Raw genomic sequence first — 13,100 nt, 5'->3', positions numbered from 1 at the left:
ACAGGAGTCCATCTCCTCCCAGGGCCAGGGAGACCAAGGACACCAGGACTGACCCCCAACCCAGGGAAGGCTCATCTTAGAGGCAAGATTCAGGCCCAGCCCAGGGTACTCCATGAGGCCTGGTGGTTGAGGGAGGTGGAGGGTGTCCCTTGCCCAAATTCGTGCCACATTCACAGTCACTGGGAAAGCCATGGGGATGGAAACAGTAAGGCACTCTCCTCGATGCACTTCAAAGCCCCTCAGTCACTATTTCTCCCTGAAAGCATGTCTGCCCCCAGCTGACTCTGGCAGGAAGCAACAAGCCCCACAGCACAAACACCCCCAGGCTACCTCCTCTGCAGAGGGGCTACACCTGGGGTGGGAGCCCTGTGACCTGGGAAGGAATCTGGGGAGGGGATTCTGTGTGACGCTTAGCTCAGGGCTCCAAGGGCAGTGTCAGACACTGGCTCAACAGGGGCAGGAAGAGAGAAGCTGCTGAGCACCTCGTCCTCAGGCCGCCCAGCCCTGTTTCTAACAGTCTGGTACAACAGATCCACCCAAGACATGCACTGTGACCCAGAGCGGGGGTGTGGTCCTGGGAGTGTCCACCATGGATAGGACTCAGGTCAGGAGGAGATGGTAGCTTGCCAAGCTCCTGAGGCACATGCTCAGGATCCAGAAGGACCAGCTGTCCCACCTCCAGTGGTCAGCCACACTCACCAAGGCTGCCCCTGAGGCCCTCAGAGACCCAGGGGGTTCTGAGAAAGGAGACTGTCTCTGAATCAGAAACTACGCCCTTTCTCGGGGCCCCTGTGTCCCGTCAGCCGCCTGTATGATTCACAGCTCAGCACCAGAGTTGGCTCTCACTGTCCTGTCTCATCATCTGTCCACTGCACCCTCTGCAAAGCACCCAAACCTCTGTCCCAGGAGACAGGGGCACAGATCACAGAAACATAAAAGACGCTAAGGAGAGAATCTGGCACCCTTCAAGGCATGATCTGTGGCCCCCAGCCAGTACTCCCTCCAAGGGTGCTCTTAGGTCCTCTTCCCATACAGTTTGAACCTGCAACCTGGGAGCTGCCACATCAGAGCCTCAGGCATGTGACCTTCCTGGCCACAAACGTAGGCATCAGGTCCTGCCTGCCAACTCACCCACATGCGTCTCTGAAGCCCACCAAAGATGCTGCCAAGATGCTGGCCTCCACCACCAGTTATAGGCCATGCTGATACCTCTGATGCTTCCACCACCACATGGGGAGCAAATCCTAATCACTCAGGAACATGAAGGCCCTGTGCGGATAGACCCTGCCATTCAGACCCGCTACCCACAAGGAGGCCCCCTGAGAAAGGAGTAACTGCTTCTCAGCCAATGCCCACACGGCTTAACATTCCCCACAAAAACCCACCAAGGGCTCCAGAGACATCCCAGAGGCTTCTAGGAATGTCTGAACAAGCCAACCACCCCAGAGAGCCAGGTCACCCCTCAAACAGGCCGGCCCCATGAGGACAGAGTGTCCTGAGGTGAGCATCAAAGAGGCGCCACGAGAGCCGGGCGGCAGTCTTCCTTCTCGCTTGAGGAGCAGCCGGGCTTGGGGGACAGGCCCTCAGCGTGGCCATACGCCACCTTGAGCACTTGGGATATGCTCAGATCCCAGGCTGTGCTATCTCAGGAAAATCCTCCGCGTTGCTGGGTCTGACAGGGGCAGCTGCATGAAACTAGTGCACTTTTAACTTTTGAGAGAGAACCTGATGCGGCCACAGCCAGGGTGCACTGGCCCCTCAGGGAGGCCCCAGACCAGATAAGCACTGCCTGCATCTTCCACTAACGAACATCTCTGGGGTGAAGACCCGTGCAGCTGCCTGATGCTCAGGTTCATCACCAACAGCGCCAAGTTGTTCCTCCTGAGAGAAGGAATCGGTCCCTTCAGATCCTCATCCTCCTGAAAATTGAGCACATGGCTTCTCACAGGCCCAGGTGCTTATCTTTGGAACAACAAGATCTTCTATTACCCAGAAAAACAAAGAAGAGCCTTCCAGGTACAATCTGTACTTTCAGACTCTGAACACTCAGGAGCTGTGCTCAGAACCCAGCTGGCAGGGCCAGCTCTGCCCCATCCAGCCATGGTCACAGCCACCAGAATCCAACCTACCCCGGGAGGGGCCCTGCCCCACTCTGGCCACAAAGCTCACCGGTGAGCGTCCACTGTGGTCCTACCTAGTAATAGCCTCAGCAGTGCAGTGCGGTGTGGTGTGGGCATCCTCAAATGGTGGGCCCATCCTGAGAAACATGCCTGAGGGCACCTGGCACCTGGGTCTTATCTCACAAAAGGATCCGCCCTGTTATTGGGTTAGGTCGTGGGTAAGCGCACACCAAGATCCACCAACTGACTTCTTCCCAGAAAGATGCCTGTACTCAAACAGCCTGACAAGAAATGTCACCTAACTGGACTCCTCCCTACCAGCAGCACAGAACCCAGAGTACAGTGCCCACGGAGCCCAGAGGAGACCACACAGCAGGAAGTGTGTGGCACTGCCAAGCTGGATGGGAGCTGCAGAGGCAGCCTGTGACCAGTGGGGCACGTGCTGGCTAGGGCTGGCCCAGGGCAAGTCCCCAGAACTCAGAGTACCCAGGAGGCTGGGGCTCAGGATCCAGGGCTCTGGGGCAGAGCTGCATGCTCCCAGCATCCACGGGGTGGAGGCTGGAACAGGACATGCTCTGCCAGGTGCTCAGCGCCTACACACCCTCAAAAGCCTGATTGCAGGGACCTTCTATGGACAGAGTGTGCATCTTGAGGACCAACTTCAAGAAAAAGACAGAGGTTCAGGGAAGCCAGGTGCCTTACTTAAGGCCACCAGCTCAGTAAGTGGCAGAGCTTGGGCTGAAACACAAGACTCTCCCAAAATGACGAGGCAGTGGCCCCCTGCTATGTCAGGGTGTGTCTTTTCTCTTTCCACATTGATGGGATCGACCTCTTCACAGGCATGGTCCCCAACAAGCTGACCCCCGTCCTGTACTGAAGCTGTGCAGGCATGGATCCCTGCATCTGCAGACCCACTTTCGTCATCCCGCCTGCAAGGGGTGTGGAGGAGCCTTGCCTGACAACCCGAGGGAACCGGAGTCTGAAATCTCAGCTGTCTTTTTTACAGAACATTTTGTCACCTGCCTTCAAGTAAGAGCACCCGATTTCAGCTCAAGGTGACAAGGATCAGGTATTTGCCTGGAAGCTGACACACGCCAGAAGGCAGCTGGAGCTCTGCCAAACGCGCTGCAGATCTAGGTCAGGACAGGGTGCAGATGTAAGCGAGGGGCACTCTAGCACAATTCCAGAAGTTTCAGGAAAATGCTGAAGTTCAGCCAGGTCAGACAACCACCCCGCTGCAAACAGGTTAGAGAAAGCCGTGCAGGCCCTAGCAGACCTTGACTCAGACCTCGGGCTGGCTGCCCGCAGCTGCTCCAATCCCCCTCATGTTAGCCCGTGGCTCCCTCAACCACCACTCACTCCCACTGGGACCTCATGAGCCCCAGGTTCTTGGCTGCTGCCATCCAAGCCCCAAGCTTCTTCCCAGCCAGCTCTGGCACCTTCTCTAGCCTCCTCACAGGGGAATCTTACCCAAGTATCCGTCGGATCACGCCCTGCACACCTCAGGTGCCTGATACGGCCGGAAGGCTTGGCCCTGCAGCCCCAGCAGCCCACACTGGCCCCTTCATGGTACTCACACTCAGTGCTGTGTGACCCCATGCCTGCTGCAGTCTAGATCCTCCTGGGATCCACCCAGCCAATGACTCCCCCAAAGCCTCATCAGAGAGGCTTTCTGAATGTGAGGGCTCACTGGGGTCCCGGCCCCTGGCTGTGGGCATCTCACTGATTGGGGGGCAAGGTTGGTCTCTTCCCACCTAAAGGTAAGTTCCAGGAGAAGCCAGTCCCTCCTGTTTCTGCTGACCCCTGGGGCTAATGGCCTAGGATAACAGAATCAGGGCACAGATGTGCACTGGGCAGAGATTTAGAGCTGGCCCTGACCATGCTGTGGGGCCTCTGCTGGTGCCTCAGGCCTCAAGCCACCTGCACGTGGGGCTGGCCAGGCAGATGAGACACAGCCTTGCTTACAAGCTGGGTGCATCTGACAGCAGAGTCCTGCTATGGCCTTCTCTCTCCTGGATGCAATATAAATCTCAACTTAGAGAAAACCTGCAGGAACAGTACAAAGAACAGCCATATTCTGTTAAGTTTCCCTCACCTGCCCCGCACCCCTATTACTCACACACTTAGGTACAGCACACACCTGCTTCTTGAACCATTTGAGAGCCGGCTGGAGACTTTGCCAGACTGTGCCCCTAAATGCAGCATATTTCTTGGGAGTAAAAATACTCTTCTGGGCCGACACAGCAGGCACCAGCTTCACATTTACTATCAGTATGACACTCCAGGCCACCATTCATCTCCGATGTCATTGCCTGACTTGGAGGCAACCTCACGAGGAGCCAGTGGGCAATGGCACACTGCACTGAGCTGCCTTCTCATCTGCTGCTTCTAATCTACAAGTTTCTTGGCACGGTGGCTCACGTCTGTTATCCCAGCACTTTGGGAGGTCGAAGCGGGCAAATCACGAGGTTAAGAGATCGAGACCATCCTGACCAACATGGTGAAACCCGTCTCTACTAAAAATACAAACATTAGCCAGATGTGATGGCAGGTGCCTGTAATCCCAGCTACTCGGGAGGCTGAGGCAGGAGAATCACTTGAACCCGGGAGGCAGAGGCTGCTGCAGTGAGCCGAGATTGCACCACTGCATTCCAGCCTGGGTGACAGAGCGATACTCCGTCTCAATAAAAAAAAAAAAAAAACCATGAGACCACCAGCCATGCTCCTGTTCCTGCCTTCCTCACTCCTGGGTCAGGTGTGACCATAAGGCTTCCTGTGTACATCCTAGGTTTGTAAATGAACCCCGCTAGGCTGCACCAAGTGCTCTTCAAGAGAACCACTTGTCACACCATCTTCACAGCTGCTCCATCAACTGGCTGCTTATGACATTTGAAATCTTGCACACAACATCCAATTTTCTCCAGGCAGGACCTGGCGCAGCTTCCTGCCCAGAGATTCCACTCTCACAAAAGGAGAGATGGGAACTGGGAGCTTCCTTCAAGGAAGCAGCTGTGTGTTGGGGCTGATGGAGGGGTGTGTTGGGGCCCCTGGGGAGATTGGCGCAAGTGCCCTGCAACCTCTTGGTGAGCCCTACCTGTACCAGGCCCCGGGGTAGCATGGCAGAGGATGGTCTCAGGTTGGAATATACCACGCATGTAAAACAGCTCTGGGAACTTTCAGGGGCCATACAAAGCTTACTACTTTTCAACTCAAAAACACTGTTTTAGCCTTTTAACACGTCACTAAGGTACACTGAAGCATACCCAAGACTCTCAAAAACAGCCTAATACGGTTTGAGTGCTTCAAAAACTACCAGCCAGTTTGGCACACAGACCACACTCAGTAAAGTGAAAACATAGCGGCTGCTTGCCAAATTCAACATGTGACTCCACAGAGCAGAACCTGCAGGGAAGGCAGGCCCACCTCCAACCACTGAACTTGGGCCAAAACTGACAGCCAAGAGGCAATGCCGTCCCATCCCGAGTGTGGGGGCGCACACCTAGGAGAAGAACAAGCAGGCCACGACATTGTCCTCACCAGCTGTGCCAGCAGGCAAGCAACACACCTCCAGGGGGCTGCGCAGCTTACCTGTACCATAGCGAACCCCACTCCATGCCAAATCACCCAACGAGAAACAGTGGTGAGCACAGAATGGACCACAGAGAGAAACGCAAGTGGGCAAAACCCCCGAGAAGCCACCAGGAAGACCCGGATGAAAGCGAGATACTGTGTGTGTCCAGCACCAACGCCCAATTAAGAGGAATCAAAAACTCTGCGGAGCGAGAGGACATGGGAAAGGTCCTGGGATGGGCCCACTGTCGGCCAGGAGGGGCCCATGCCTCTGACAATGAGGTGGACCCTCCAACCTGCCTCACACCTAGAGGGAGCACTTCCAGGCCAGCCTGGGCCTCAGAGTGAGGGGCCACTGGGAGGAGGGAGCAAGACACTGGCCCACAGCACAGCCAGCTTCAGAGCCAGGTGGATGAGGCGGGGGCCAAGCCAGGGGCCAGCTACTCAGGGGAGTACACAAGGACAGCCAGGATTCACTGAGACAGGATCTGCCCAATCCCAGGCACTTCCCACTGGTCCATCTGACGCACCTGGCTGGGGCCTAAGAGGTAGTGGCACCATATAAAAGCAAAAGAAAGCTGAAACCACCAATCTGGGCAAATTCAGACTCTCCCACAAATGGTCCATCCTGGGGGAGCATCCCCACATCCTCGGCCTCCAGCTATGGATCTCAAGGTGGGCAGGAGCAGGGGAGGCAACATGGGCACCAGTGACCAGGGCAGCCCTTTCCAAAGGAAGGCCCTGAGCAGAGTCAAGACGAAGAAGAGGAAACACTGGGGCCTGGCCAGCAGGTTCTGGAGCCTTATGAGGGTAATTTGGGCTCAGGAGACATACAATCTGGAACCAGGTGTCACCCCCAGAGAGCCCCCCAGAGGCTGCTGGAGTGCGTCCCACAGAGGCATGAGTAGCACCTGCCATGGGGACAAGGGGCTTACAGCAAGTAGAAGATGCTCTGATGCTCTGCACTAAGCTGCACAGGGCCCCACAGCTCCACGGGCAGGAGCACCCAGAAGGTTCCCACCACCACAGCCAGATATCCCATTGAGGATGCACACCCCCAGCCCAGCACCCAGAGCTGAATGAAGGCTTCCAGGACAGCAAGGGAGAGACATGACCACCCTAGGGTGGTCCGTGGGAACATCTGTGGAATACAACTGAAGAAGCCGAGGAGGAAGAGATGGTGTTTAGACGAGAGGGAGGGCCCGATGATGACGGACACCAGATACCTGCCACTTGTCATGCTGCAGATGCCAGGAGGAGGAGTAGGAACAGGAGGTGGCAGCATGGGTTAGCATTCTGCAAAGAAACCCAATGACCTTCCTGTTTTTGCTTCTGAGCCAACTTATGGAAGACATTTTGGGCGATCAATGCAGAATCCAGAAGCCCCTGCCTGGGGAAACACCAAGGGCCACCGGGTCAGGTGTGCCAATGCGTGGCAGAGCTTCAGTTACTGACAGGACAGGCCAGTGCTCCAGACAGGCAGCTCAGCACTACCAGCTGCTGCACACCCACCACATGCAGGTGCAGGGCTGGGGGGCACTGCCCTGTAGAGTTCCTGGACCCTGCCAGAGTGGCTCCCGATCACCCGCTTATTTTATCAAGTGGCACTTTACAGCTAGTTTAATGTGGTATAACAGGAAGCCGGCTTAAAACGAAAAGAGAATCAGCGCCATGCCAGGCTGGCACCCAGTGCAGGGGCATCCCTGTGAGCATCCACGGTCTGGAGGGTGTCCAGTGGCACAGTCCACATAGCAGTCAGGGACACAGGTGTCTTTATGGCACTCTGGGAGGGAGCACCCCACCCTGGGGTGATAACTGGGATGAAAAGGAGGTGACAGAGTTTTTCTGTCTTATTTTTGGAAAAGGTATCTGGCAAAGCTGGAGAACAGCAAAGGAGAAAAGCAGACTCGTGCGAGCAAGGGAGCCCCAGCAAGGGGGGTACACCTGGCCAGGTTCTGAGGAGCTGAGCTGCCCATACTGGGAATCCAGGGCAGGACACAGGCCCTCGGAGGTGACAAAACAGACAAAACAGGATGCTGCGGGACACACGTCCCTCCTCACCCAGCCCCATTACAAGTTCCTCTAGTAACAGGTCACCAAGCAAGCTGATGTGGCCCCAGACACTCAGAGCTTAGGGGATACAAAGAGGCACGGCTGCTGGGCACGCAGGGGCCATGAGGAGACATCTGAACAGGGGTGGGAAGGGATGGGACCTATCACCCTGACCGCCTGGCACTGCCAGGAGTGGAGAGTGGGCCGTTCCAAGGCACCTGCCCAGGGCCCAGAAGCACCACCCTTCCTTGGGTCCTGCCGAGCTTCCCCCCTCAGGGAGCCTTCCCAGCTGCAGGCTGGCTGAGGGCCCACAGGACTGTCACTCTTCACTCCTGTTCAGAACACATCTGGCTAACTAGCAGTCACACCTGAAGGCCTGGCTGCTACCTGGCCAACGTTAAGGACACACACTCTGGCCAGCCACTAGGTCTGACCCCACCCTGGACACCCTGCTTGCTCACATCCCCCAACCTGATCCAAGCGGTTCACTGCAGCCCTGACTCCTCTGCATCCAGAGAGGCCTTGCCTGGTGGCTGTATCATGCAGAGGACCTGCAGGCAGTCACGGTGGGTGCAGGGGTCACCTGTGCTGGCACCCCTGCCAAGCACACATCACTTCATTTTGGCCTCCTCGGTTTCTTGTGCCAAGAGGCCAGGGATGGCACAGAGAGGCTGGAGGGGTGAGGTTGAGGAGGAGGGGAGGTGGGCAAAGGGCATCTGTTAGCCATCTACCCGAGGGTGTGCTCACTGACGCACAGAGGCCACTCCTGCTGTTTCTTCAGTGCAATCTTGTGACTCTCGCGATCACCCACATCTCAAGACGCATCCTGACTGAAATCTATGACGTGTGGTTCGCTTTGCTAAATTTCCCGTTTTCTACAGAGCTCAGCATTCCTCAACTCCCATCTGAAACTGCAGTGTACATGTGATCCCTGTCACGTTCATCTCTGCCTGGGAGGAAGGGGAAGTGGCTATGGGCTCCAAAACCTGCAGCCTGGGCCCGGTCATCAGAGCAATGATGCTCTCTGTCATTAGTCAGCAGAGGTCAGACCCACCTGTCAGGCCTCAAGAGAACCTGATACCCCCCACAGGATGGATCAATGGGTTAATAAGTCACAGTGGAAAACTCAAGGTGCGACTTTAAACAAACAGAACTCTCGCGGCTGCATCCCCGCCAAGGCCTGGTGGTGACACTGGCGCATGAGCTGTGTCTCCCCCGACCAACACACCCCATGGGCTGTCATGAGAAACACTACGTATCCCAGAACCCGTCTGCTCTGGGACACTCACCACGGAGCCCTGCCACCACCTGTCCAGTGGACAGGCCCTGAGGAACACACAGCCCCTGAAGCCCTGAGCACCCGAGAAGCCAGCTGGCCCAGGGATGTGTGATGCCTGCACACAGGAAGCTCTCAGTCCACGGCTCCAGCAGAGGAAATAACTCTTGCCTTGTGGAGACAACCCAGGCCTTGACTATTCTGGGCTGCCAGGGCTATGGGAGCAGCAGCTCAGAACATCTCACCCTCCTGCCATCATGGCCAAACCTCAGGGGCTGAGAAGGATGGGCAACTTCTGGGTGCCAGAGAGCAGTGCCATGCCGGGACATTGGGAAAACACAAGCTGCTGTCCCATGCCCCCCACTCCTCTCTCGTCCTCTCCTCTCCCCGCTCCTTCTTGGCGTGCTTTCCTCCGCATCCGCCATAGCTCACCCGACAGCAAATGCAACCCTCACTAGTTAGGCTCTTGGTAGTAGGACTGAAGATAGCTTCTGCTGTTCTTCTCTGTGCAATTCTTTGGCCTAAGGATGCTGTGGCCAGTCACACCCTCCCATGGGTGAGGGCACCCAGCAGTAAGCCCCAGCCGCTGCCATTACTCATCCCACTTCCCAGGCGGGCAGGAAGGCAGATGTGCCAAGCACTGGGCAGGGCCACAGTGCCTGTGCCACACGCACACGCGCGCTCTACATCTCATCCACAGTTTCTTACTTTTTGGTGCTTCAAGAGCCCTCGGTAACTCGACTCCTCACTATGAGCTACCCTGGCAGAGCACTGGGGTTTCTGTGATGGGAAACGGCTGGGCCAGGAAAGGGAGCAATGTGTGCTTGACACCCTCCAAGCTGCTTTGGGACACAGCTCCCTGAACCCCCGAACACCCCACAGACAGGAAAGCAAAGTAAGGAGAGTGAATGTGCATGGCAGGAGGGGCTGCAGGCACTGACCTGACCTCCCACCACCAGGATGACCTCACGCTGCAGAGGGAGAAACTGAGGCCCTGAGGGTAGCACCACTGTTCAGTCAGGTGCCCCCACCCTGTGTCCTGCTCTGTGTCCTCAGGTGCCCCCACCCTGTGTCCTCCTCATATGCCACCCAGCACACATGTGGTCAACACCAAGTGAGGCGAAAGATGCAGCCTGGGCCCCATGCTGGCCCTCAGCTACCCTTGGGACAACAGTTTCACACCCAGAAGGTCTGTGCCTAGGCCCACTGACCCAGCCTCCCTCCAAGCCCTGGATGCCCATGTGTGCCCAGGCTGCTGCCCCTGGGACGGAGGTTACACCGCCGGCAACAGCTGGGTCTGCCGCCTGGCTTGGAACCAGCCCCAGCACAGTCAACGTGGAGACAGCCCTGCTGGCACCGCCCCAGGTCTGGGCCCTGTCTCCCGCACCCTCCAGTGACCTGCCTGGGCCACCCTCCAGGGGCACCTGCTCCTAAGCCGCCTCCCACAGTGGAGGGACAGCCATGCTGCTTCAGAGCAGACCGTGGCAAGTTACCCTCTCACCCAGGAGAAAGGGATCCGAAGCTCCTGTGTGTTTGGGGTGCAGCATCAGCCCAGACTTCTGCTCAGCTGGGTGCCATGGCTCACACCTGTAATCCTAGCACACTGGAAGGCCAAGGCAGGGAGATCATTTGAGGCCAGGGGTTTGAGACCAGCCTGAGCAACACAGGGAGACTCTGCCTCCACATAAATAAAAAATTAGCCAGAGGTGGTATATCTATAGTCTCAGCTATTTGGGAAGCTGAGGTAGGAGGATCACTTGAGCCCAGGGGCCAAGGCTGCAGTGAGCTATGATCACACCATTGCACTCCAGTTAGGTGACAGAGCAAGACGCCATCTGAAAAAAAAGAACAAAAAGAGACTTCTGCTCAACAGCATGTGAGCCTCGCCTTGCACACCTAGGAGCTCGTTACCTTTCTCAGCTTAGAGATTAGAGGGAGCCCTCCCAGAGATGCTATGATCAGAGGGCCAGGGACCCTGTCTCATTGATCCTACACTCTAGGCCAGACAGCACCTCAGAATCCTTCTCAACACAGCTCTACCTCCTATCTACAAGGACTGGCCACAAGATGGAAGTGATTCCACATCATGGAGTCATGTGGCTCCAGGCACATGGCCCTCAACCAGTGAGACCCTGTGCACAGGTAAGACAGCCAGGGCAGCCTGGAGATAAACTGAACACAGGCCACCAGCACTGGCTGTCCCCTCCCACTTGCCAGATCTTGTGTGAGCTGAGCACATTTCACTGGAACAAGCAGGCGTCTATGAGCATCCAACTCCAAAAATAGTGCCACCAGGAGAGGAAGGAACACACTCTTCTAGCTGCACCCGGTCCCTGCCCTCAGACACCTCCCTGCATGGTTTGTGCCCGGCCTGCGGCAGTTCAAGGGTCACACCCAACTCTGAAGAGGGAGAGATAACATCCCCAGATAAGGAGTGAAAACAGGCCAAGTCTGCTGCCAGAGCCCAGCCACAGACCCACAGTCCCTTGGCAGAGAACTGCCCAGGAAATCCTCCTCTGAGTCTTTCAGGCCAGTGGTATCTAACAAAGAATCTAATCTGCACATGGCACTTGCCCCAAGCTAAAAAAGTTCTGGAAGGGTCTCCAGGCCTCCCCAGCCCGGGGTGAGCTTGCTCCTGTGGAGGGAAACGCCTGCCTGCCCATGCCCACCACCTCTGCACACCAGGCCAGTCTAAAGCCACCATGATCTGGCTGTTCCTGGTTTATGGTGCACCTCCCTGTTGCAAGAAAGCGGGCCATGTGAGGGCAGGGACTTCATCCCTCCTGCTTCCTACTGGAGAAACACTCCCAGGGGCAGCCAAACCCTCACTGGGTGCAAGCCTTCTGTGTAGGAGACACCAGCCCTGCTGCACAACCGTGCAGCTGAGGCTCAGGGACTGCATTCAGAGCCCAACTAGCCTCAGAAACAGGTTCTGCAGACCCCAGTACCCATCTGGAGGCAGATGCCCGACCCCCGACTTCCAACTCCATCCCCAGAGATGAGGAGGATGCAGGAGTCTGGGGCTGCCTCCATGCAGCAGCTGCTCCCAACTCCACAAGGGACACACACGCCAGCCCTTCCCATCCAGGCTGCGCATGACTGTTTTGTTTTCAATTCCAAAGGTCACATACGGGTCACAAATAAAGAGGCCGGTTCCCACTGTCAGGCTTGATGCAATGCCTGAGAAAAACTCCCGGAAAACCCAGAAACTCCCGTGTAGGCTGAGAAATATTTTGAGTCTGCATGAAATCAAAATAGGAGTCACAGCTGGGCACAGTGGCTCACACCTGTAATCCTAGCACTTTGGGAGGCTAAGGCAGGAGGATCGCTTAAGGCCAGGAATTAGAGACTGCAGTGAGCTATGATCACACTCCACTCCAGCCTGGGCAACACAGCAAGAACCTTTCTCTAAAAATTAAAATAAAATACAAAACAGGAATCAGCAGCCAGGAGGGTAGCCTGTCCCAGAATGGATGCCCTCAGGTTCAAGGTTCGACACCATCTGCACTAACTGTGTGACCTCAAGTTAGCCTGTATCTTCTAGAAGTCCCATTAAGTGAAGTAAAGGGTCCAGAACAAAAGGACTCTCTAAAGTGTCAACTGGCCCTGGCCAACAGCAAGGCTTCACAGGACTGCTTGGCACTGCACAGGCCTGAGCCTGGCCCCAGGACAGTGGCTCCACTAACACACCAAGTCTTCCTGCCACACCCTAGACCAGCGGCCAACAAGCTTCTTCCACAAAGGGCCAGGGTCAGTATTTCAGGCTTTGCGAGTTAGATAGCTGCAGCCCTGGCTGCCATCACAGGGCAAGAGCAGCCATAAATGGCAGGTAAGTTTCAGGGCTGAGTAACCCGATTTAAAAAAAAAAAAAATGACAGGTAAGCAAGTAGGCAGCTGCGTCCCAATAAAACTTTATTTACAAAGACAGGTGTCGGGCCAGACCTGGCCCTTTGGCCTCAGTTTACCAACACGCTGCAGTCTCTAAGGTTGCTGCTGAAAAAGATCACACCACAGCCCACTCTGTCTGTGTCCCAACAAGGCAGCAAACATACCAGAAGGCTTGGTTGTGGGGATAGGCAACC

The 13,100-nt window shown here is 56.1% G+C and overlaps 1 protein-coding gene across 1 annotated transcript in view; it reads right to left on the bottom strand.

Moving 5' to 3' along the window:
• Positions 1-13,100, bottom strand: part of ELL (elongation factor for RNA polymerase II) — a 70,524-nt gene that overhangs the window by 43,533 nt on the left and 13,891 nt on the right. The gene's annotated exons all lie outside the window — the stretch shown is intronic.

The sequence above is a fragment of the Sapajus apella genome, unplaced genomic scaffold (genome assembly GCF_009761245.1).
Source record: "Sapajus apella isolate SASKATOON/1434 unplaced genomic scaffold, GSC_monkey_1.0 scaffold173, whole genome shotgun sequence".
In the NCBI taxonomy this organism is placed as follows: domain Eukaryota; kingdom Metazoa; phylum Chordata; class Mammalia; order Primates; family Cebidae; genus Sapajus; species Sapajus apella.
The sequence above is the reverse complement of the archived record's forward strand: the minus strand, read 5'-3'. Positions and strand labels throughout refer to the sequence as shown.